Genomic DNA, 24,517 nt, shown 5'->3' on the forward strand with positions numbered 1-24,517 from the left:
ATATAATGCAGACTTAGATGATATAACAGGTATTTTAATCTGCTATCTCGTTTCACCTACATTTGTATTTGTAGAAATCAGTAAGAACACAAAGATCCATAGTCCATCTCTCTGGTATGACACTGTGAGCAAGATACAAACATCAGGGTTTCAATATGTTATTCTAAATGCGACTCTGGCAACTATGATTTTACAATCACCTTGTGTGCATTTCAGGTCTCAACACAGTTTCAAAACTGTACTGAGGGCAGCAATATGAGGAATTGTGCAAAGAATGAAAGAAAAGGGAAGCAGCCGATCAAAGTAGGAAAGGTAAGGTGGCCATGAAGCCAAAATTAGAGCAAGCAATAGGACTTATCTCTGAGGCACATCTCAACAACATCAACATCAACATTGGGGAGCTGCGTGTTATATGGACTCTCAGTAATCTCACAAGAGATGCCCCAGTACAGATGATAAATGGAGTGATGTCCTTCCCTGAAGAATGCTGCAATGGGTCATTGCCTGCGAAGAGGTGCACGATTACCTGAATTGTAAACTCCTGAGAATCAGAGAGGATGTGCAGTAAAACAGCCAACCAAGAATACTGGGAAATTATTCAGGACTACAGGATAATCTGTGCACTGGAGAGATTTCTGCCAGTATAGCAGCTGTACCTGTACCTGTACAGAAAAGGGGCTTGTGAAAGGAGTTTAGGCACCCACCAGCAGAATCTTGTCTGGCCTGTGGGCTGGAAGCAACTGGGACTGGGTTACACAGAGAGAAGTGTGGGAAGTACGATAGCCTGGTGGTTCATCTAGATATTTGGGGACTGCCCAAGGGATAACCATTGATTTGTGATTAGGAATAGGATTAACTTGGAAGTTAGTCAATCATCCCAGCTGTAATGTATTGATAAGTTAAGAAAAGGCCAGGTGATATTAGTGGGAGACAAGATTTGTTGGGATGGGAAGGCAACTGGGTTACTGCCTGCTTGTAGGCTATTGCTTAATTGTGTTGATAGGTGTGTCGAGTTGGTCTCAGTTCCTATATCTGACATACATTTTGTTTTAAAGGCAGGATCTCAACAGTCATCTATTTTGGAAAGCAGCAGTAAGGGAATAATAGAGTCTCCATACAGGCTTTTTAAAGGGATGGCCCAATGTAGTGCCAAGTTGCTTTGACAATATAGAGAGCTTGATCACAGAAGTTAAAACGATCACAGCTATCCAAAAGGGTTTGCTGGTATTTGAGGCAGTGATTTATGAGCAGAAGAAGGCATTTGAGGTAGCTCACCATATAGCCACTCTACACACTCCTGATGAAATAATGTGTGCCATTACTAATGAGGTCTCTGAGCAACCCTGTTCTTCTACTTACGGGCAGTTATCGTTTGATTGTGCAGCAGGTGCTGGTCATTAATACAGTGACCTCCAGATCCAGGTACCACAGTTTTGTCCGTGACATGTACCCATTCTTTGTCCTCCAAGAAATGAGCAAGGAATCACGGGCGTTACAGCATAAACTGATTCAACTTATGCAAGCCTGAAATGTGATTTAATAAAATTGACAAGTGCTTAGATTTTAGTATAGTGGAGATTTAAAGACGGAAAGACAGTGGCCCTATCCAGCCGGCCGGTCAGATAACACAGTCATTTAAGAGCTTGCCCTGATATCTGTACGCAGCCTTCTGTGGCAGGTTGAAATCCCGGCAAGGCCAACTCAGCCTTTCAACCTTCCAAGGTCAAAGAATCGAGTACCACTCTGTGGAATACTAATGTAATCTATTATTTCAGTGCTCTGAGACCCATGGGTCTGTAGAACTATATAAAAAATAGTATTATTATTCCTACAAACCTCAACCACTGTGATCAATTGAAAAGAAGAAAACATACATTATTGCTGCTATGATAGTTGCACTAGAAGCACAAAAGGTGGGTTTGTGGAAGAACACCCACCTCTAGTCAATGAAAGAAAATAAATAACACACCAATCAGGACAAGAAAACAACAAAAAGAAGAGGTGGGCGCATGGGTCTTCCTTTCCAGGTGATAAGGACAAATATTTCAATCCCATCATGAGGTCATTCTGTGTCCCAACCCTAGTGTTTATTGTTTTCCTTTAACACCTAGGTCCATAAGGTTGCCCCTTTAAAGCTGCCTCCCTTCTGTTTTGTTTGCTACACAGTGCATCACCATGTGGTGCACTCGAAAAGGCTCCCATGTAGGCACTATCTATCCTTGGGAATCTCTCTTATTACTGATGTAACGACTAATGTAGGGAGAGCTCTAACTGCTTCAAACTAAAATTCTCCTGCCTCAGTGCTCCATCACAGGAGACACTACCCCACATTTTCAATACTTCCTGCAGCCAAATCCTCCAGGAATTTACTTTACCAGGAATTTACTTGATCAACTCTGTTCACCACCTGATGCCAGGCACCTCAGTGCTCCATCACAGGAGACACTACCCCTCGTTTTCAATACTTCCTGCATCCAAATCCTTAAGGAATTGACTTGATCAACTAGTTTGTCCATCTGATGCCAGGCGCCTATACTGTCCGGGCCAACACACCTGATGGTAGGGGTCAATGAGGAAGAGTGCCCATCCTCCCTGCTTCTAGGCTCTCATGTCAAGGGTACATTATCTCAGGGTTTTCTCTGATTGGCTAATGCGTGTACACAAAATGTGATCCCCAAATATCTCAGGTGACCCCTGTGAACTTTGCGTGGCCCACAAATCACAAGGGCTCACCTGGGTTTCCATTTTACCATGAGAACTAACAGATAGAAATAGTAACATATTGGGCCTCATTATGGGTCCGGCGGTAACCGTACCAGTGATACTGTTGTGTTGCCGCTGGACCCGTAATGATTTATCGGCACCTGACTTCCCCATAACACCGGGTGATTACTACCCTGGTGGACAGGAAAGTCAGGCGCCGGTAAATTGTAAGTCCCCATTCCCATAGAGTCCAATAGGACTCTATGGGAGTTGGGACCACAGAAGCACCGGCACTGTTAATAATGGTGCCAGTGCTTCCATGACAACTCTGTGGGCGGGCACCCGCACACAGCGTTGTAATATGCCGGTCTTGAAACAACAGTGCCGGTAAGCTTAACGGCACTGTTGTTTCTGGACTGGCATAGTTGTAATGAGGCCCATTGTTTCTTTTGTGGATCCAACCTCACTAAAAGTAATTGTTTTGTAGTTCTAGCATGGGCAGGACTCATGAACTATTTGTATTTGTAGTGCATGTGTAGTGCAATGGCAGCCAAACTTAGAAATAGGAAAAACAAACTTTGTAGTGACATAGTAGCTCACTATAAATAGTATTTTTGCTATTTCACGCACAAGATCCGCTCATTCTTGAAATATCTGGTTTTCTAATTCCTGCATGGGTGTGCCTTATTCTATTCGATATTTCTATCACATATCCCATCTGCATGGACATATGTTTTTCTATTACAAACATTGGTGAATCTCACTTCAGAAATAGTATAAGGTTTCTATTTCTAGCATGAAGCATGTCTTTGCCAAATACATTTGTTTTCTATCCTCAGTGAAGGTTTACCTCCTATAAGAAATTCTACTCATTTGAATTCCTCTTCTCAGGCTTACCCATGCTAGAAATATTATGGGTTATACCAACCCCTCCATACAGTGCTGCAGGCTGGCAGACTCCTAGCAGAATAGAGGCTGATGTGTGGGGCTCTGTTGGAGATGGTGTTCTGTCCTCCCTGACATGGTTCACCAGCATGTTGCTTTCAATTGAATCACTTAAAAGTATAGTGATTACGTGAAAAGTCTGAATCACCTGAAGATTGGGTGATTCAGGGCCCGATTCTGAACATGGTGTTAAGTAGCAAACACGCTGTAGAATGCATTTCTGATATTTTCCTTACTTAACACATTAGTTGGGGTATTGTTCCAAAGTCGGAATTAATGTGCAAATTTCGGAATATGTGTGCCGGTTGCCAGAATGGGCAGTGAACCAACCTAGCAACTGGTACTTTCGTATTCCGCAAATTACCATGACAATTCTCGTGGCACTCCTCCACTTTGGCGAATGCAAAAAAAGTGGGGGCCAGACACACAACCTCTTTTGTAGGGTTTGGTTTGCTGTTGTGGAGGAGTGCCATGGATAGCACTGGTATATATGGGAAGATTCTGATGTTCGAGTATACTGTCAAATGTACACTTTCATTGAAAAAAAGAGACCTTTCCAATGTTTAAACTTGCAGTCACTAGTTTACATTGAAAATGTCTTTCTATATTTGTCAGATGAGAACAAAAACACGCTGTAATTTTGTGCCCATTCATGTGTGTTCTATCACAGGTTATATTTTAAAGATATTATTTGCTTGTTGCTTGAAACAGATTGTGTATAGGCACATTATAAATACCCATTAACATAAATACACATTGTTAAACTGCTTAATCACAAATGCTGTGTTCTCTGCAGCACTTTCTTTAAATTGCGATTAACTTGCTATTTAATGAAACTGCTGTCGAGTCTGCAATCCGTCTGTTACGTATACAAACAGGGGAATTGCAGGCAGTGCACTTCAGAATAAGCGTGGTGCATGGGCGTCAGGAAAAGGCGCAGTGAAGCATGCCACTTAGCACACCCCCTGTATCTGGTTCAGAATTGGGCCCTCATTGTTTTGTTAAATTCTAGTTTGAACAGAACTAGTATCCAAGTTTGAATCCTCATTCTGCTTGGAACAGGCAATCGTTTCCATCTTTTGTGCCCTGATTCCTGAACAAATGTAAAGTGTAGGTTGCACTTTTTGTAGTGTTTTTGGCAGTAGGAATCAATGTGAAATATTCAGCTTCTTTTTGACATTCTAGTAGATTGCTGATTTTGGAGTTTCTGTACAGGGACTCAAATCTTCAAACACGAAGGCTGGAAGAAAACTGCCATGTTAGGGGTGTAGTGACATTTACCAGCATAGTTCAGGGGAGTCTGTTGACAGATGTCTGCAGAGATGCCACCTCTTTGGCCCTCTCCATGTTTGTGGCCAAACATACATTGAATATGGGAGACAAGCATGTGTTTTTGATTTAGTTTAGAATTCATACTAAAGCAGAACTACTTGGTATATTGTCAAATGAAGCAAGGACTAGGACAAAGAAAAGGTCCTGTATACTTAAAATAATCTGCATTCCTCTGATCCCTATTCCTCATCGTAGACCTTATGCTAAAAAAAAGTAATCAGGACATTAACATCAGCAAGTCAGAGGTATGTTCCCACTCTCCCAAATGGACATAGTCAGCTTCTATCTCATCTGCAGAGCAACACCTGTTTCATGAGGATACTTCACAGACTGGGTCATCATCCATGTCTCTCATATAAGCAACCACTTTGTCCAAGGTCAACATGTCCATGAAGAAAGATCTCCAATACCTTTTCAACACTCTGAATCTCACACAACACATGAAAGACCCAATGCCCAGGGAAGGTAACACCTTCAACCTCATAACACTGCCATACCCTGCCAGCCTCACAGATTTCCAATCCCACTCCACTTCTCTGATCATTTGGCAATCCCCATCAGGACAGTGAGGTCTCCTTCTTTTATCCACACTGGAAGCAACTGGACTTATCCACATTTTCAAATCCCAAACTGATAAAGAGGGTAGCATTCTTGACGGAGTTCTGACACAAAATCTGAGACACAACTTCTTCTCTTACCATTAATGCCAGCCCATGGAAAGATAATTCTGTAATTTCCTTCACGTTGCTGTTACCAGCTAAATGTTAACAAGCTAAATTCTAACCTAGGCTGATTTCTCGGGTCAGAAACCTCCATAAAGATACCACAGAGGCATTTATCGATCTGGCTGGTCCTATGTTATCTGATCTAGCTCTCACAGGGGAGACTAATGTCTTGATTGGCCAGTTTCAGAACATAACCACTTTAGTGATTGACATCCAAGCACCTATGACAAATAAGAAAGTAAAGAGTGAAACCTTAGGTAAAACTTGGCTTTCATCATACATCGTAGAAAATAGGAAAACAAAAAGGTAAAGAGAGAGGCTCTGGAGCAGGCAACCCAATCAGGCCAACTTGGAAGCTCACCGAATCGCAGCAGTCTGTTACAAAAATGCTATTCTCAAGGCTAAGAAAGACAGCTTTGAAAATTAAATACATGCTAAATCTGATCAAAACGAACTCTTTAGCATTCGAGGAGAACTGGAGAGAACGAAAGTTGCAGGCGCAGTGGATTTTAAAAGTGACTTATGGTGTGCTATGTTTCAAAGTGGATTTTCTAATAAAGTAAATGCACACCTTGCTACCGTTGAGGAAGGACAACAGAACCCACCCCAACTTGCCTCTGAATTGTTATGTAATAACACCTCACCGACGAATTATCGCCATCCTCCTTCTGAATCTAGGCTAAACGTGGTATCTGAGGCTGGATTGATGGAAATGGTAAAGGTGTAAAACCCTTGGTCTACTTTGGAGATACATCTCCAGCTAGTATAATAAATGCATCCATGCAATGGATAGCACCTCTAATTACAGAGATAGTGAACTCTTCTTTCATTACAGCAACCGTACCCACCTGTCTAAAAGACGAATGGATTCCCCCCATCCTAAAGAAAGAGACAGCCATCCCAGAGGATGCAGGTAGTTACTGCCCTAAGACGAATGTTCCATTCCTACTTAAGATCTTAGATTGGATGGCCTAACTGCAGCTTCAAAAACATATGAGAGTGTTCGACAGTCTGGCTTCTGATCCTCTCGGCTTTGCTTGATCTGTGAACCAATCTTGCAAACATTGTTGATAATGGTCGGATTGCACTGTTGATGCTTCTAGACCTCTCAGCAGCATTTGATCTTATGGAGAGAGGTTGGGAGAACTGGTTAACTCTTCTAATATACTACCTCCTGAATGGCATCATTCCTCGGTCCATGAACTGCCAGAGCAGCTTCGGGTGGCTTTCAGCACCCTCTGAGCCACTTACATGTGGTTTCCCCAAGGTGGCAGCCTTTCCCCCCACATTATTTAATGTGCACACTCGCCTACTCCTTGACCTCCTGGATAGCACCGGCACTGGTTATTCCAATTATGCCGATGATACCCAGGTGGTCCCAGAGCTCAACAGGGATTACGACAAGGATGCAGCAAAAACGAATGTAGTACATGACTTAATACAGGAATGGATGACTGCTAACGCTATAGCTCTGAACAAAAGTAAGACTGAACTAATGATTGTTGGTACGAATCAGAAAATAAAAAAAATTGGAGGACAGGTATAGTCAATTCGAAATATCCAATTGTACTATATAGGTCTTTTCATGGGTGAAGACCGTAGGAGTTTACTTGGGCTCAGGCTTTACCATGACAAAGCATGCATTACAAACCAAAGCTGCGTATGCCTATACGACTAAACTAATTAGACAAATTAAACCTTACCCTTCTCCCAAAAATATTGCATCAGTGGCAACGGCATTGATAAATTCAAGACTTGATTATTGTAACAGTTTATTAGCTGGAACCTCAAAAGACAACATAAAAACACTTGAGAAAGCACAGAATGGAGCTGTCAGTGTGTGGGCTGACCAAAACTGAGCATTTGACACAGGAAAGAAAATCCCTACTCTGGCTGCCAGTGCATCACCATATCACTCACAAAGTCCTCTCGCTCACAGACAAATGTGTTAATGGCATAGTGGCAGCAGCGATTGAAAGAGACTCAAAACAAACAACACCTCCGGTCAAATGAACTTAGATACTTGATAGACAGTGATTTTACGATTGCAATTCCCCTTGTTCCTATATTACACCATTGCAAAACTAGAGAGAAAATAATGTTTTATTTGTGCTGATTTTAAATAAGTGCCATTTTTCCTTGAATTATAGAACTGTGTGTTTTTATTATTATTATTATTATTACTATTATTATTATTATTATTATTATTATAAGATGCCTGACGGCCCTGTGTGCTCTATAAATAAATAAACAATACAATACAAAACAATACAAGAAATGCTCTCGGTGATGTGAGAAAGGAAAGTTAAGAAACTATTATTACGCTACAATCTCTCTCCCTGTTTCTTTGTGGGTGTTGAATGCCGCAACCTGGTTCTATGTAGGGCTCCAAGGTTTTGGGCACCAGGAGAAATGGCTAATCTTCCATATCAGAGCTGTGGCCAAGTTCGTGGTGTGCAGACTATATTACAGGAAGAGTTATCTAGCGAGGCAGAGCGTACAGATCTGGCACAATGCAATGCTGTGAAGGGTAGAGCTGCACTCAGAACTCAGCACTAGACTGGGCCTTCTTCATACCAGTTGCAATACGTGTTCTCTGCTGTGGCCCGATGAGAAGGACTGTTACCATGTGAGCCATAGGAACCATAACTTTATGTTATAATAATAATTTAGCATTTATATAGTGCTACGAAACCTCAGGTATCTGAGCGCTGCTTGTTATTGCCCATAGTGTGTGGTGCTCATTTATCGACCTCAGAAGAGTGAAAGGCTGAGTTTCGTCCTGCCGGGATTCGAACCTGCGTCAGCAGGCGCATAGATGTCAAAGCGAGCGCTCTACTCGCTGTGCAATCAGACCGGCATGTGTTGAGAGATATGGCCAGTGTGCTGTCTGGATATGAACCTCTCCAGAATTGGTGCAAAACATGACAATCTTAAGAGCCAGACAGTGCACAGCTGTCACTCATTTGAGATGATCAAATAAAATTAAATGACAGAAAGCATTATTTTATGTATGGAACAAATTGTGAACCTCTACTTTCCCGGAGCACATTTACAAAGTTGAGAGGCAACATGGACTAGGAAGCCCATTAATGGGGAGAGAGCCATAGCTGCATAGGGCGTCCTCCCTTACAGGACAACATGATTCCAAGAAGATGACAAGGCCCCTGAGGCCCACATTGTTTATTGCCAAATATGAAACTATAAGTGGCATGAGGGTGGGGCTGAACACCGAGGACCAATCCCCAAACTCACCTAAAATACTCATGGAGGTGCCCCAGATAGGACTCTATCGTCCTATTAACCCACATCCCAAAGTATTGAAATGGGTTGAGTTTGGAAGTAGCTGTGACAGATGGAGAGGTTGGAGCAAGGTGAAGGTTAGCCAGAGGTTTGTGGAAGAAGAAGAGAGCATGGAATAGAAGGCATGTAAGGGAGGAAATGACAGAGGGAAAGAATAAGGAAGGAGAGTGAAGAAGATCAAAAGGCTTGTTGAAGGTGGAGAAAGCAGTGAGATTAAGATGTATAAGGTGGGAACAACCAGAAAGAACGAAGAAGGATGGAGCTACCATTAAAAAGGAGGAAACCAGTATAGATGAGGAGAGAACAAAGCCCATCAGGAAATAGAATAGATCACACTGGCTCGGCTGAAGTCTACAGACCTTCGAGAAAGAGAGCATATCAGATTAGGTATAGGCTATCCTGGAGCCATCATCCAGCTCTGATGGTACTGGTAAGCCCACCAACTACACTAAATAGCACTTGCCATCCCAAAAGGTAGGCAAAGATGTTCTAGGTTGCATTTCCCTTTGCAGGATGCTAGAGTGATGATGGCCTGAAAGTCAAACTGAGACCAACTGAGAAGGAATTAACAGTCACCAGCAACTGCGAAGAACCAGTCAGGATTGATGAAGTATTTTCAGGTACATGTATACTAGTTGATGCCAGATACCTTGTTAATGTCTCTGGTTAGAGCCTCATTAATAAGTCCTCATTTCTGAATGGCGTCTAGATCCATGAAGACTTTGATGCACCCCTTTCCAGTGTGGCTGGTGTTAGGCTGCCGGCTGTCTGCTGCAGAAAAAAGTGCAAACCGCTGCTCTGTGGTGGCTTCCCTCTGCTGCCTCCCGCTGTAGCTTTCCCCCATCAGTGTACACTGTGAACATCATCGGTAAGGTGGGGTGGGGGTTTTCACACACTCACACGAGCACCAGGGATGTTTGGGGTGGACTCCCTCCTTTTCCTGACACAGCCTGTAAGCAGGCCTTGTCACACGGGCCAGGGGCTGCCCTGAGTGTCTTATGTAGGCTTAGGAGGCCAGTCAGAAGTGGTGGGCATGAGGGAGGAAGGGCCCAGGAATGAATACCAGGACGCAGGGTGGTGGAGGCCAAAGGGAACGCACTAGCACTCAAATCAAGCCAAAATGGCCAGAAAACAATGTGTGGCCTGTGAGGAACACCAGGTACTTACCCCAGCCAGTCCGGGTCACAGTAGTGGCTCTGTGAGATCCTGTGAGGGGTCTACACCTTGCTAGTAAAACGCTAGGAGTAGGAGAAAATTAAATGGAAAGTCCAGCCAACCCAGGGAAGGAAAGAGGTCAAACTACAAGATGGCCAAAGGACATGCGAAAATCTGGTGGCATGGCCATTTTAAAGTATGTGATACTCTAATTGGCATTAAACAATAAAATGCAAATGTGCCCAACACTATAGAAAAATACAACATCATAAAAGTAGTTGCTGCCACCAGCTCATCCTGGATATATCATGCAAGTAACCACAAATTTACCAAAAACACAATGTGATGTGTGCAGATAAAAATAAACCGGGAATTTTACTATGAATAATAGTGTTCTTCTGTATGATAGACATAGGGACTGATCAAGGCCACAAAACGGATGAGGTTAGCAAGGTAAGTGGAGCAAAAAGTCTTCTCTTACTTCCACAAGTCAGGAAAGGTTCACAACAATAGCAAGTGTGTCCCATTGATATCTATGGAAGGAAAGCAGCAAAAAGGAGAATTCAGATTTTCAACACATTCGTTCCAGAAAGTCATAATTCTATTAAAGACACAAAGGCAAAGGATTATGCTTTCTCTTCAACTTTACTGATCAGCAGCAAAGAAATAACCAATAAACATGTAACACAAAACTCATAAAAAACTACCATAAGCATGTTTTTAGAGTCTTTGTAGTTCATTTCTTATTGGTCCTCAAACTGACAATGTGATATTCCTAACCAATCAACAAGACCTTAGTCCTTAAAACCTCCTGTCCTCTTTCATTTCTCCTCTTTCTTTGTCCCGTCGAGGTTGCGCCTGGTGCATTTTGAAATTCTGTCTGTTCCCTTCCAATCCTAGTTCAATTTCCAGATTGTTTGTTGTCTGTCGCCATCCCTCAAGAATCATAAATTAAAAGAGGTGACTATAAACTGAAAAATGGGTGGGACAATCGTAAATTCAACTATACAGTAAATAACCTTCTATTCTTATGCATTTACAGCATTACATCATATTGTATTCATCATGCATTGTTTTATTAATCATAATAAAATTGTCAACAATTCAGTATTTTATAATACATTACATTCTTACGATTGATAGGGTGGGATAATCCTTTGCCTCCGTGTCTTTAATAGAATTATGACTTTCTGGAACGAATGTGTTGAAAATCTGAATTGTATGTCAAGACCAGAGGCTCGGATTATGCTTGTTCAAAGCTTACTCACCACTAACAATGTCGCACTTTCCATGGGTTTGAAATAGAAAGTTTTCAAAGTCGATTCATTCGACCAATCTGCAGACCTCATAATTTCTTCTACTCTAGCTCCTATGTTAAAGGCTTTTGTAGCCATCGCTCCTCTGGTTGAATGAGCTCCATATTTCACTATATCAATGCCCGCTTGTACCATCACCCATCTAAGCATCTGGCTATGGTAGCCGGTGTAATGGCCTTAAATGGTTTACAAATTGCTATCAACAATTGTGACACTCCCGGAGGTGTTACTTCCCTTGTCATATCCTCATACGCTGCTAAGCATCTGACTGTACATAATTTTGGTTGTCCCAGGAAGGCTTCGTAAGAAATGGAACTCAAACCTGTCTTGGTCCTTTTCGTTATGAGAAAAGTCACTCCGCTCGGAGATACACTTTTTCGGTTGACCTCCAGTGCTCTAACGTCTGAGGATCTCTTACAGGCTAAAAGATATAAGAGCATGGCTAACTTGCCTGAAATTGCTTTCCTGGATAAACCTTGATTATCCAGCCATGATAGAAATAATCTCAAGACTCTGTCTACGTCCCATAATTGATTATATTTCTCGCTAGGGGGTCTGATCATCTTTACTCCCTTAACCAATCTACATATCAGTGGGTGTTCTCCTATGGCTAAGCCTTCTACTCTAGGGTGTCCTGCCGATATCGCGGACCTGGCCGTGTTAATAGTTCTGTATGCCTTTCCTTGAGCTGCCAGTTGTGCTAAGAAATTAGCTACGTGTACTACATCTCTTCCATCGGGATGAATATTCCTCTCCAGACACCAGCGACTCCATCTAGCCCATGCTGATTTATAAGTCTTGTGTGTCCCTGGAGCCCAGGATCGCAAATTATGTTTTCAGCCTCATTCGATAATCCTGGCCTAACCCAAGATCTCCTGAAATCACCCCTGCTAACAGGTTGAGTCTTCCTGATCTCACTAGTGGATGGCTGAGATATCTGGGGTCTCGAACAATGAATTTGTCGTTGGGTAGTGCCACTGGGTTGTGGTGTGATAATTCCAGCAGGCTGGGAAACCACACCTGCCCCCTCGAGTCCGGCGTAACTAGTACTAGGGATGCTCTCTGGCGTCTCACCTGGGCTAGCGTCCTCGCTATCATGGAGAATGGAGGAAACGCATAATTTGTCTGTTGACCCCATGATTGCAGGAAAGCATCTGTCGCCTCTGCTTCTGGGTCAGGTATCCAGCTGAAGAACCGGGGTAACTGCTTGTTTAGTCTTGATGCAAACAAGTCGACCTGGCATGGTCCCCATCGAGTCATCAGCTCTTGAAATACCCTTTCGTCCAGCTTCCAATAGCTGGCGTCTCTGAGGTATCTGGAGTTCCAATCGGCTACCTCGTACTGATGGCCCGGCAGATATTCCACCGTCACTGAGACACTCGTCTGAAGACAGAGTTCCCAAAAGTCTTTTGCCAATTCTGCCAGTAGCTTGGACCTTGTCCCGCCCAGTCTGTTGATAAACCTGACTGCTGAGACAATGTCCATTTTTAGTAGGACACAACATTGTGCTCTTTCTTGAGTCCAGCACTTCACTGCAAAGGAGCCTGCAAGCAGCTCCAGGCAGTTTATGTGGAGGGTCGTTTCCTGATCCGACCACCTGCCCCCTGTCGACAGGTTCCCGCATCGGGCTCCACAGCCCCATCTGCTGGCGTCGGATTCAATGACCAGGTCCGGGGAGGAACCAAATATCGCTCTCCCGTTCCATGCATCCATGTGGATTAACCACCATTCCAACTCTTCCCTCACTTCTTGTGAAATGGCCACCTTTGATTCGTAGGAAGCGCCCCTCCTGAGGTGATAGATCTTCAGCCTCTGGAATGCCCTGTAATGTAGTGGTCCTGGGAATATTGCTTGGATTGATGCCGCTAGGCGGCCCACTAATCTTGCAATGTCCCTCAGTGACAGTACTCCTTTCGCTAGTGTATGTCTTAGCTGTTTTTTGATATCGTTCACCTTGGAATGGGTAGACTGAGAGTTCCTTGAATAGAGTCCACTATGAACCCCAGGAATTCCATTGACTGTTCTGGAACTATACTGGATTTCTGCCAATTTATTAGGAAGCCCAGACTCTCTAACAATTCTATAGTTGTCTGTACCTGTTCTAATAGTGTTTCTCTCTCTTGGCACATCAGACATATGTCGTCTAGATAAATTATCAGTCTTATCCCTTGACCTCTGAGGTATGTTACAACTGGTTTCATCATCTTGATGAAACACCATGGTGCTGATGCTAGGCCGAAGGGTAGGCATCGAAATTCCCATGTTGTTTCCTCCCAGATGAATCTCAGGAATCTACAGTGTTCCTCTGCTATGGGAATAGTCAGGTATGCATCTTTTAAATCTATCCTGGCTAGCCAGTCTCCCTGAATTAAGGTATCTCTTAAGAGGTGTATCCCCTCCATCTTGAAGTGTCTGTACACCACGTATTTGTTTAGGCCTCTCAGGTTTATAATTGGTCTTGTCTTGTGTTTCCCTTTTGCTAGAAACATATTGCTTATGTATCCCTTTGATTGAACAGTTACAGGTCTTATAGCCCTTTTGCTTGCTAGTCCTTGCAATTCCCCTTCTAGTAATAATTTGTCATCTCTGCTCATTTCTAGTCCCCTTGGTGGGTGTCCCTGATGTGGTATCTCTAGAAAGTCTGTGTAAAACCCTTGTGCGGTTTGTATTACCCAGGAATCTCCCGATATAGCCAACCAATTTGGTAAAAACTGAGCTGTCCGCCCCCCTACTTCTGGGATGTTTAGGTATGGGTAGACTGTTCTCACCTGGGTTTTTTTGCTGACGTTCCCCTTGTCGCCAGTTTCTGCCTCTTCCTCTACTCCTTGATGGAAAGAAAGGTGTTAGTCTACGATCCTCTTGTTCTCGCCACTGTTCTCTGTCTTGATAGGATCGATTGTAGTGGAATCGGCCAGCTGAGCGACCCCTGCCTCTGCTGGCTCATCCAAAAATGTGCCTCCTGAACACTCTCTTAAGAGAGGCTTGCGCCTTGTCCAAAGCTGCATAGGAATTGGCAAATTTGGTTAGCACCTTGATAAAGGAGTCCCCAGATAGTTTACCCTTCGCGGTTGATGCTGATTCCGAGGAGGCAAACTCGGTCAGTTTAGGATCAATCTTCACCAGCAAAGACCTCCTCCTTTCTGTGGTGATGGCATGGTTGGCGTTTCCCAACATGCATATTGCCCTCTGGGTTCACCCGATTAGAATTGACGGATCTATCGGCTCTCCTTTGATTTTAGCCTCTTCTCTGATCTGGAGAATTTTTGTGAGGGGTCCTGTCATATCTAGCATCTTGTCTTGGCATCACCACCAAGATCTATCCAGACCCTTCCTCACATCTTTCATGTATTTGCGCATGAAGGTTATCATCTTTTCATCTATTTCGGGTGTGTCCGCTGCACCCTCTGGGAGGTGAGGTCTGGGGCATTCCGCCCTCATCTTACTTCTAGCCTCTTTGGCTAGTGGCGCTCTCAAGCGCTTCTTTAGATAGGCCGCTATTCTTTTCAGCGGCTCCCATTCTGAGGACCTAGGATGAATTAGTGCCTCCGGATTGAAGTCATCGTCCCCTGCACCATCCTCCTCTGTCTCCTCTTTTTTCTTTTTCTGAGGCGCTTAGTGGCCTTCTTCCTTTGAAGAGGATATAGAACATACTTCTTCCTCTTCTGAGTATTCTTCCTCCCAGTTGTCCTCACCCTCATCAGAGGTATCTGAGGATCTTTCCTGTCCCCTGCTAGGCCCCGCTTTTGCTCTTATCCTTCTCCTTTTACCACCCTTCCCCTTAGGTTGTGTGCCCGGGGGGTGTGGGCTTCCTCTGCCCTGCGGGCTGCTTTTCTGTCCCCTTTAGATTTTACCTTTGTCTTGAGCCCTTTGATTTCCTCCAGGCCCTGTGAGAACTTGAGCCAGTCCTCCATCAGAGCTATCTGCTCTGGTCCATGTCCCAGCGAAGCCCCCAGTGCTTTTTGGAGGACCTGTGCCATCTCCGTGTGGCTCCTTTTTTGGCTAATACTAACCTTCCCCTCATCACTGGAGGAGCTCATGCTTACACAGAAACACTGGGGAATGCAATAGTTTATATATATATATACCAGGGTTTAAGATCTTTCCTGTAATCTCTCTGTGAAGAGAAATATTTATTTGTATTGATCACCTGGTTTGTTATTACATATAAAATATATGCCAATTGTCAGGATTTATTTGGGACTTTGCCCGTATATAATGCGGTACTTTAGAGTGGCCAGCAGGAGTGCTGTTGTGTTCCTGACAGAACACTGCACTCTGATCAAACGTTGCGTTCTGAAGCGGAACGAGATTTCTATAAATATAGATCTTTCCGATCTAAAAAGAAAGCTAATGTTCAAAGATGCGCGTAGCACTCACTCCGTAACGTCTCAGCACTGAGAAATAGAAAAAACAGAGAGAGAGAGAGCTGGAACTACGCGGTCCCGTCGCGCTCTCTCTTCCATGCATGCAGTGCCCTCTCTGTCGGGTCTTTGAGGCTGCGGTCGCCGGAGCACCAGCCCCGTCATGGCCGCGGCTTCAAAGAAACCGTTAAAACGAATGCGGATATGCTCCGCCACCTGTCAGCAGTGCGCGCGTGTGCATGCCTATTAATGTAAACAAAACACACTTCACAACTCTCACACAATAGTAAGGAAAATAAAAGGCACTTAAGTCGCTGCCGAGCAGCAAAGAAAGAGGAGGAATGGAAAGAGGACAGGAGGTTTTAAGGACTAAGGACTTGTTGATTGGATAGGAATATCACATGGTCAGTTTGAGGACCAATAAGAAATTAACTACAAAGACTCTAAAAACATGGTTATGGTGGTTTTTTATGAGTTTTGTGTTACATGTTTATTGGTTATTTTTTTGCTGCTGATCAGTAAAGTTGAAGAGAAAGCATAATCCGAGCCTTCGGTCTTGACATAGAATTGTTCCTAACACCACTGCACCACTTCACTGTACAGGGATGTGTGCTACCCTAAAACCAAACAGGAATCATGCACAGGGGACATAGTCACCCTTCACTGGTAACTATTTGGTCTGACCAGTGCCCCCTAAAAGAGGAGAGTTGAGCAATTAGTGTATTTGGCCAAGATAGGGAGTTAGGTTGGCTGGCCAGTAGCTACCCATGAAGGTCAGGCATGTGGATATGTGCAGATGTGGTCAGGAGAGTGTGCAGGTGCAAGAGACTCATTATGTGTCAAACTAGACTTAACATTATGTCATAGATAGTCCCTGCACTTTGATCCTGGTAGGTAGCCCTGCCTGTGGCAGATGACTACCAAAGTGGTGTGTGAATACAAACCTTGAGGATCAGATAGAGCTTTGTCTTTGATGTAACTGTGTGATCAGATTGTCTGTATAATAGAAAGGCTACCCTCATAGTCTTCTAAGCACAATAGGCAGGCTATCCTTATACATCTTCTAAGTGCAATAGACAGGCTACCTTCAATTCTTCTAAGTGCAATATCAAGGCTACCCGCATATATCTTCTATGTGCAGTTCATTGGTGATTTAAATAAATCTTCTAAGTGGAATAGACAAGCAAACATCCTGAATCTTCTGTGCAATACCAAGGCTAAGTGCATTAGACCTGCTATCCTTATTTAATAAGCACTCAAGACAGGCTATCCTAGTTCATCTTCAAGCGACATAGTCAAAGGTGTCTGGTACTGGAGGTGCAGACTCCCCAGACATGAGTAGGATGATTATATCATATATCATAGTGTCCTTCGTCAATCATTCTATCCAGGCTAGCCACTTAACTGCCTATCTTGGCCAAATGTACATATGCATTCTAAACCTTCTGACAATTTTTCCCATACCTTGGACTTTGGTACCCCAAGGGGGTTCCCACCACAAGTGTGTTGAGACCATACTAATGGGATAAAGGCACTATATAAATGACAAACTACTACTACTACTATTGCTAACCTTACTCCTGGGTCTCAAAGGACCTGAGGTGCTGGACACTGTGGTCAATTTCTAATGTTTGTGTGTGTATCTGTCACCCACAGACACCCCCATTTCCCAAAAGTCCTGTGACGGTTATCCAAGCCTTTACAGCTCCTCCCTCCCCCTATCTTCTGAGGAGGAAAGTTGCTTGTTGTGTTACATCAAATGTGCAAAAGGAACACTTGCAGCATCTTTCCTTACAGGGCCTGTGTCTTTATTTCTTTCAGGGGTTCACACATGTTAATCTCTATGCAGCATGATCATGTTTTCTTTGTTGGGGACCAGAACATAAAATGAGGGGTTCCCAGGGTTCACAGCAGCGACCCCTGTGGTCTCCCTTGCTACCCCTCTATTAAGAAAACAATGTTTTAAATGAAGCTGCTGGGCACTGGAGTAGCAGGGGCCCCACCACCCCAAATCTGGGGTGGAAGGGCTAGTCCTCTACAATCATGTTTAAGAGAGCTGACCATGACACGTGGTGTGTGTCACATGGCAAGTTAAGCTTCAACCCCTTCTCCTTTGTCTTCCTCACGGCTCATATGCAGGAACCAGGAAACTCTCCCAGCTTCCTGGTTCCTGTTTTTGAGCAGCACGGAGGAGCAGAGGATGGCCTGGAGTGATGAACCAAAGCTGGAAAAACAGGTCAGAAGGCTTTTCTTTTACATGCAATGTGTATTTTTCATGGTAAAGTGCGTGTCAGATGTATTTATGTGCTATGTGTCAGTGAGTGGTGGGTCAATGAGAAGATATGTGATAGTGTGTGTTTGAATGTTCTGGGTGGGAGTGTGCCTGTGTGGAGAATGCAGTGAGAGTAGATGTAAGAGAAGGTGAATGAGTGAGCGACTGGTGGGTGAATGAGTAGGAATATGATGGGTTTGAATGTTCTGGGTTCGAAGCACATGTGTTAGACCCATCAGAAGGTCGTGTGCCATCAATTCCCATGATCTCACTTGGAGACTGGGTCAAATGGCATAATTTCCTGTGATTTCATGAGAGGTCAAATGTCTTGTGATGTCACTTCCACTACCCCTGGCATTCTTTGGTGAAATGTTGTCCCTGTTGGGTACTTGACAACAAATGTTTTATTCAGAAGTCAAGCCGAGCAAGTTGGGTAAAAACGGCCTGGCCTAGAAACTGTCAGTCTGTAGTAGCAAGTGTTATTCAAAAATAGATATGATTAGTATAACTGCTATCTATATATGTATTGTTAGTGAAACAGAAAGTAACATAAATGTTAACACAAACACACCCTGCATCATCAGGCAGCCGACGTTGTATCAAGTTATTTCAACAAGGCACCTCTCTCGTACTACTCTTTTGCCACCCTGACAGGCAAAAGTGCTTCGCCATGAACTGTAGCAAGTTAACTTGGTAGGGCTACATCATGCCCAGGTTCACCATGACACTGTGGATGGCTCAAAGTCTAACCAATGCAGAGCCAATGGCATGCTTTGTGTCCTTAAGCACTTTGCACAGAAGCAGAAGACTAGTCAAGTAAAAGAAAGAAATAACATTAAAAAAAAGAAATTCCATTTATGGTAGCCACAAGTAGTTTCAAATGATGAGCCATCACTGTCCTACCAGAAAGGACCCAAAAGTTCCTTCTTCTGGCCAACAGAGATAACATGTTTTAATGGAGGAATGCCACCACGCAATGACAGGAAACCGCAATTTGCCCCAGGGCAGAGTGAAGGAAGGGTGAGAGGGTGGAGTCCCTTTGCTCGAAGACCCAGGCAGTGACCTATAAAAGAGCATTCATTTACATCTTCATATCAGTTAACCTCAAGAGCAGCTGAAGGCTTCAGACCCAGGGGTGGGGGGTCAGGGAAGAGACGCAGAGAGGCAGACAGAGAGAGAGAGATGGGGAGAGAGTGAGAGACAGGGGATAGAATGAGAGACACGGGAGAAAGGGAGGGGGCAAGATGGAGTGGGAGATGGAGTGGGAGATGGGGAAGGAGAGATGGGACGGGGGAGAGAGGCAGGGCGAGGGTGAGAAACAGGTGAGAGATGGAGTGAGGGACAGAGTGAGAGACATGGAGAGGGAAGGACGGGGAGAGGGAGAGATGGGGAGCGGGAGAACCAGGGAGAAGGAGAGGGAAGAAGATGGAGAGGGAGCAACCGGTAGGGACAGGGTGTTGGAGGGAGGGGAAGAGGGGGAAGGAGGGATGGGGGTGGAGAGAGATGGGGAGGGGGAGAGAAAGGGTGGGGCAGTGAGAGACGGGGAGGGAAGGGAGAGGGAGAGTGAGGGGGAGAAGGAGAGACTGGGATAGAGGGAGAGGGAGGGGGAGTGAGAGGGAGAGAGTGAGACTGACCAATCCTGGAAGACTGGGACGCTGGGCTTCATTATACATTTGCTGGTATCCCACCTGTAATTCTGCGGGATAATGGCAAACTAACCTACGGCATCTGCCACCTGATATCCCTGAATTTCCGGTATATTACTGGTTTCTCCAAGGGCTGTAAATACCCATTTCATGGAGTTCCCTGAGAATCCATGGAGGGGATTGCTGATAATGCCAGCAGTTTTCTGCCTGTAGGGGCCTGATTTACCTTTGGCTCGTGACTGGAGGCGCATCAGTGATCCCCACTGGCAAACTTGTAGTTTTGCAGTGCAGTATACGTTCCAGAATTACCAGCACTTTTCCTGCACCACAAAACTCGTAATGAGGTCGACTTGCTTGTTCTGCAGGGATCATGTTTTCCTTTTCCCAAAGCTAAATGCACATGTTAACTAGAACATTCACTCCGTGGGGACCTGCAGCCCAGTGTTTGAAGGCCAGTCAAAGGCGGGATTATGTAAATGAACTCCCATACGCGCTTAGCCTAAGAGGTTCCCTGTCTCACACACCATTAGCACACTAATTGTGGGAGTCAGCCAATCGGGTGGCTAGGAACATGGGCTGAAACCGGTGATCTCAGCTCACGTTCAAAACCGCCCGACAGCCGATTCCTCAAGCCACCATCTTTGCTCAACCTCGTCCCCTTTTCCCCCCAATTTCCACCCCCCTACTTACCTAATTTTAGCAATACAGCTGCCACAACCGCTCCTTCCTTGGAAAGGGAATAGGGATATGGGGGCCATCTTTGACCAGTCTTTTTGTTCGGTGAACGGGATGCCGCGAGGTGCCCTGTTCACAGAACAAAGAATATTTCAATTAGCCCCGGCTACATGCCTTGGCTCACCATGACACTGTGGAAGGCTCAGGAGTCTGACCATTTCTAAGACATAAACGGGCTTGGTGTTCTTTAGCACTTTGTGCACACGGCTAGGGTAAACCAAAACATTAGGGGTTTTTGCTTGCTTTTCAGAGAGCTCTTGCAAAATGGCCAAATTAGGATTTCTGGCATACAACCCCTCCCAAATGTTGTTGGGGGCCCTAGGGAAGTAAGCAGAAGCGCTTTGCCATCTGTGTTTTCGTGTGCATGTGCATGGCTTCAACATGTTCCAGCTCAGAGTAAATTCCAGACATATAGCACAAAGCCGGCAACACATACCTGCAAGGAAAGATTAGGCCTTACCTCCCAACCCGCAGTCTAAGGTCAAGCACGTCCGTCTTCCTAGGTGTTCCCACCTCCAACTTAGCCAGGATTGGAGGGTCCACCTACTCAACCCAAGCGCCGCCCCACATTTGACTCAGCCAAAACTAGGGGCCTCATTACGACCCGGGAGGTAACCATGCTGCTTTTTGCGGCATGGCTATCCCCATTCCGGGTACCGGGTTTGGGTTCCCTGAATGGGGAAATACCGGGCCATTCCGACCTTGGAGGGCCCGGTATTTCCCCATTCAAGGAACCCAGACCCGGTACATCCCCATTCCCATATGAGCCTCCATGAGGCTCAATGGGAATGGGGAGGATGCTAACAATGGACCCGTTAATGACGGGCCCGTTGTTAGCATCCTGGTCTGCTTGCGGGACCCGCAAGCAGACCTCATAATGAGGTGGTAGGAGGTTAACGGGGCCAGCAGCTCTACCGGCCCCGTTAACCCCCTACCGCCAGGGTCATAATGAGGACCTAGATGTCTTTCCAGAAAGCTCTCAAAACCTGTCTCTTTCCATAAATCATGTAAGGGGCCACTTTGGTCCACTGTACCTACCGTGTTAACACAAAAAATTAGGCAAAACACAACTGTATGAAAGCTACTAGCAACAACCTGAAAACCCAAGATTAGGTCCAGATAGTAAAACCTGTACCTACCACCAGTGTCCAGATAGTGCTGGACCGCATCAATATGGGGAGGTTAGTACAATTGAGACATGGAAGCCAGCTCTGCTGATCAATTTATTCAATGCTAGGAAGCTGCGTGCTAGGCAACGATGGCCTAGATGATCCCAGGCACCAATTAAACTGACTGTGCCACCCTAAACCACAATAGAATCTTAATGCCTACGATTCCAAACCTGAGACATAATAACACTTGTAGACCTATGCTATGACTGGGCTCGCCCACTGTCCTCGACCAGGCATGCACCACACTCTGAGATCAGGAAATGTTGATCCCTCTCCATCTATCTGGAAACTAATACCTTTGACTCCAAACCTGAGTCCTAATAGCACTTATTTTCTTCGTCATGACTGAGTTTCATCTTTGCACTCCAATCCTCAACCTCTGTTAATCTTACTTATCTGTGAATTAATGCACAAAACTACAAACCCAGAGCCTAATATCACTTATGTTTCAAACATTACAACTGGGCCAGATCTTGTAATCCACCAGGGAAAACAAGGTGGTCTCTTATAAAGTCACGTTACCCTGATCTGCCTGGGAATTGATTCCATTAACTCCTTAACCGGGGGTCCAGTATCAACCATGCTTTGATTGAACTTGCTCTTATGTCTCTAGCGCTTATGAACTATTCTCTCCTATCAGATGAAATCATTACTCTTGCAAGGGACAATGATGCGGTACAATTAGACAATTCAGACCATAAAATATGACAGGAATACCCATCTACTCGCTATAAACAATCACTTTGGGACCCAGAAAACGGGCCGACAGTCAGTTATACCCAAGCCTCAGAAATGGATTTACCACAAGTGAATACACTCCGAATCAGGTGAAGAATCTGGCATGGCAACCTCCTGCAAGTGACATCGAGCTGCTCCCAACTGTCATCAATGCTCTAACCGCAAACCAGTTCGGGTAGACTCTATTTCCCGCTTCATGTAACAATGCCAGTCAGACATAACACTAACATAACGGTCTGATCTGTTGCTGGACCTTTAAGTTCAGTGAGTACCAGTCTTCATACCAAGGATGCACTTGTGTGTCTGATAAAACAGAACTGAAGTAAATATACTCTGAGAAGTTATACTCCTATGAGCAACTACAGTCTCAATGAGACACCGGGATGACCATAGTAGCTGATGCTGTACCTTGGGTCCACTGAACACCATTCATTATCGAGTTGGCACTCATAAGTCGGATAGAACAGAACTGGAGGTAACTGCTCAACGAGAAGGTATCATCCTATAAACATTGGCAGACTCTACAAGACACAGGGACAACCATATACCTGTAATTTGCTTAACTCAATAATGGTTAGGAATAGGGCAGCTCAACACCAATGACACTACCAAGTGGGGAAAGACAACCTCAAGCCTGATAATCAGAACAAACTCCACACTAGCCAGATCATTTCTCTTGGAGAACCAATGCTCTGAGCCTCTAGAATAGATACAGTCAGCTCAGCAGGCATGTGAAGGTAATCAGGAATAGGGGTCTCCCACTGATCTGCACGGACACTCACACATACTTACATGCTCACTTTGTTCTCTACACCAACAAACAATAGAAAACAGCTATATGCCTCAAACAATGTTGGCCTCCACACCTCCACAAACACCTCAACAGTCATTAGAACGCAGCTATAACCCATGGAGAAATCAGCCTAGTTGCACACATAATCTCATACACAAGCTCCACCACCACCAGAATGCACACTTGGAGGTATCTGACCTTGCTGCACACATTTTCTGATCTCACACAACCACTGCATCACATCTAGCATTAGAATGCAGCTACACATCACAAAACCGCACTGACTGCATACATACTAAGTGCATCAAAGCACTATTTACCAACCTACTCTCTCCACTGACCTGGACTACGGTCCCTGAGGGCAAGGGATGTCATTGCACCGAAATGGCAGGGGTAGCATAAGTAACATCACACTACCCTTGACTTCTGATGACATCACATGAAGTGATGTCATTTGACCCCATCCCAAATTGATATCACAGGAACTGATGGAAAACAACATTTCACCCCTTGACAAAAAAGGAAATGGCATCACATAGCATTGCTCCTAAGTACACTATGAAAAATATGTTTACAATATGACTGTAATATGATATACATTTCATACAAGAATGGATCACCATATGTATCATTAATCTCAGTTTGTATAAGCCCATATTAACAAATTACTGTGAATGCAAGCAGAAGTCCAAGGACAAATGATAATGATGTGTTACTATATAGCATTTACACATTTTATATAGAACAAATATACATAAAATATCACCCAAATTGTGTTGTTACTCATTTATCTACCTCAGAAACATGAGAGGATGAGTTGATTTGCTTATATAGTGCGCCGAACCCAGAGGTATCTGGATGCTTTTGCATGGTATACAACAATGGTTACAAAAAAAGAACAATTAAATAAAATTACAGGATAGGTGGTGACAAGAAGTGTCAGACAAGGGGCTTTGCAGAAACCTGGTGTTGGACTTTTGTTACAGATCAAGTCATAAGATTACAAAAAAGAGAGTTAAAAGTCCAAACATAGGTAGTATTCTTATCCAATGGAGGTAGTGTTCTAGCTAGGATGCAGATACCAAGATAAGTATAGAGAAAGGAAGCAAAACAAGTTAAACAAGTCAAGTTGTAAGTTTATGGTGGACATATACAATGTTCATATCATAGCTGAAACAGTATTGAGGTGGGAGCCTCAGGTGGTCACCTGTTGACAGATATCTAGGCTATGGGCTAATTCTGCTCTCGCAGCTTGGTCAGTAATCACAATAGCAGGTTGTGGCGTTTAATTAGACTGGGAAAAAGCCAGGATTTAACCTTA

The sequence above is a fragment of the Ambystoma mexicanum genome, chromosome 11 (genome assembly GCF_040938575.1).
Source record: "Ambystoma mexicanum isolate Mex_15411 chromosome 11, UKY_AmexF1_1, whole genome shotgun sequence".
NCBI classification, from domain to species: Eukaryota; Metazoa; Chordata; class Amphibia; order Caudata; family Ambystomatidae; genus Ambystoma; species Ambystoma mexicanum.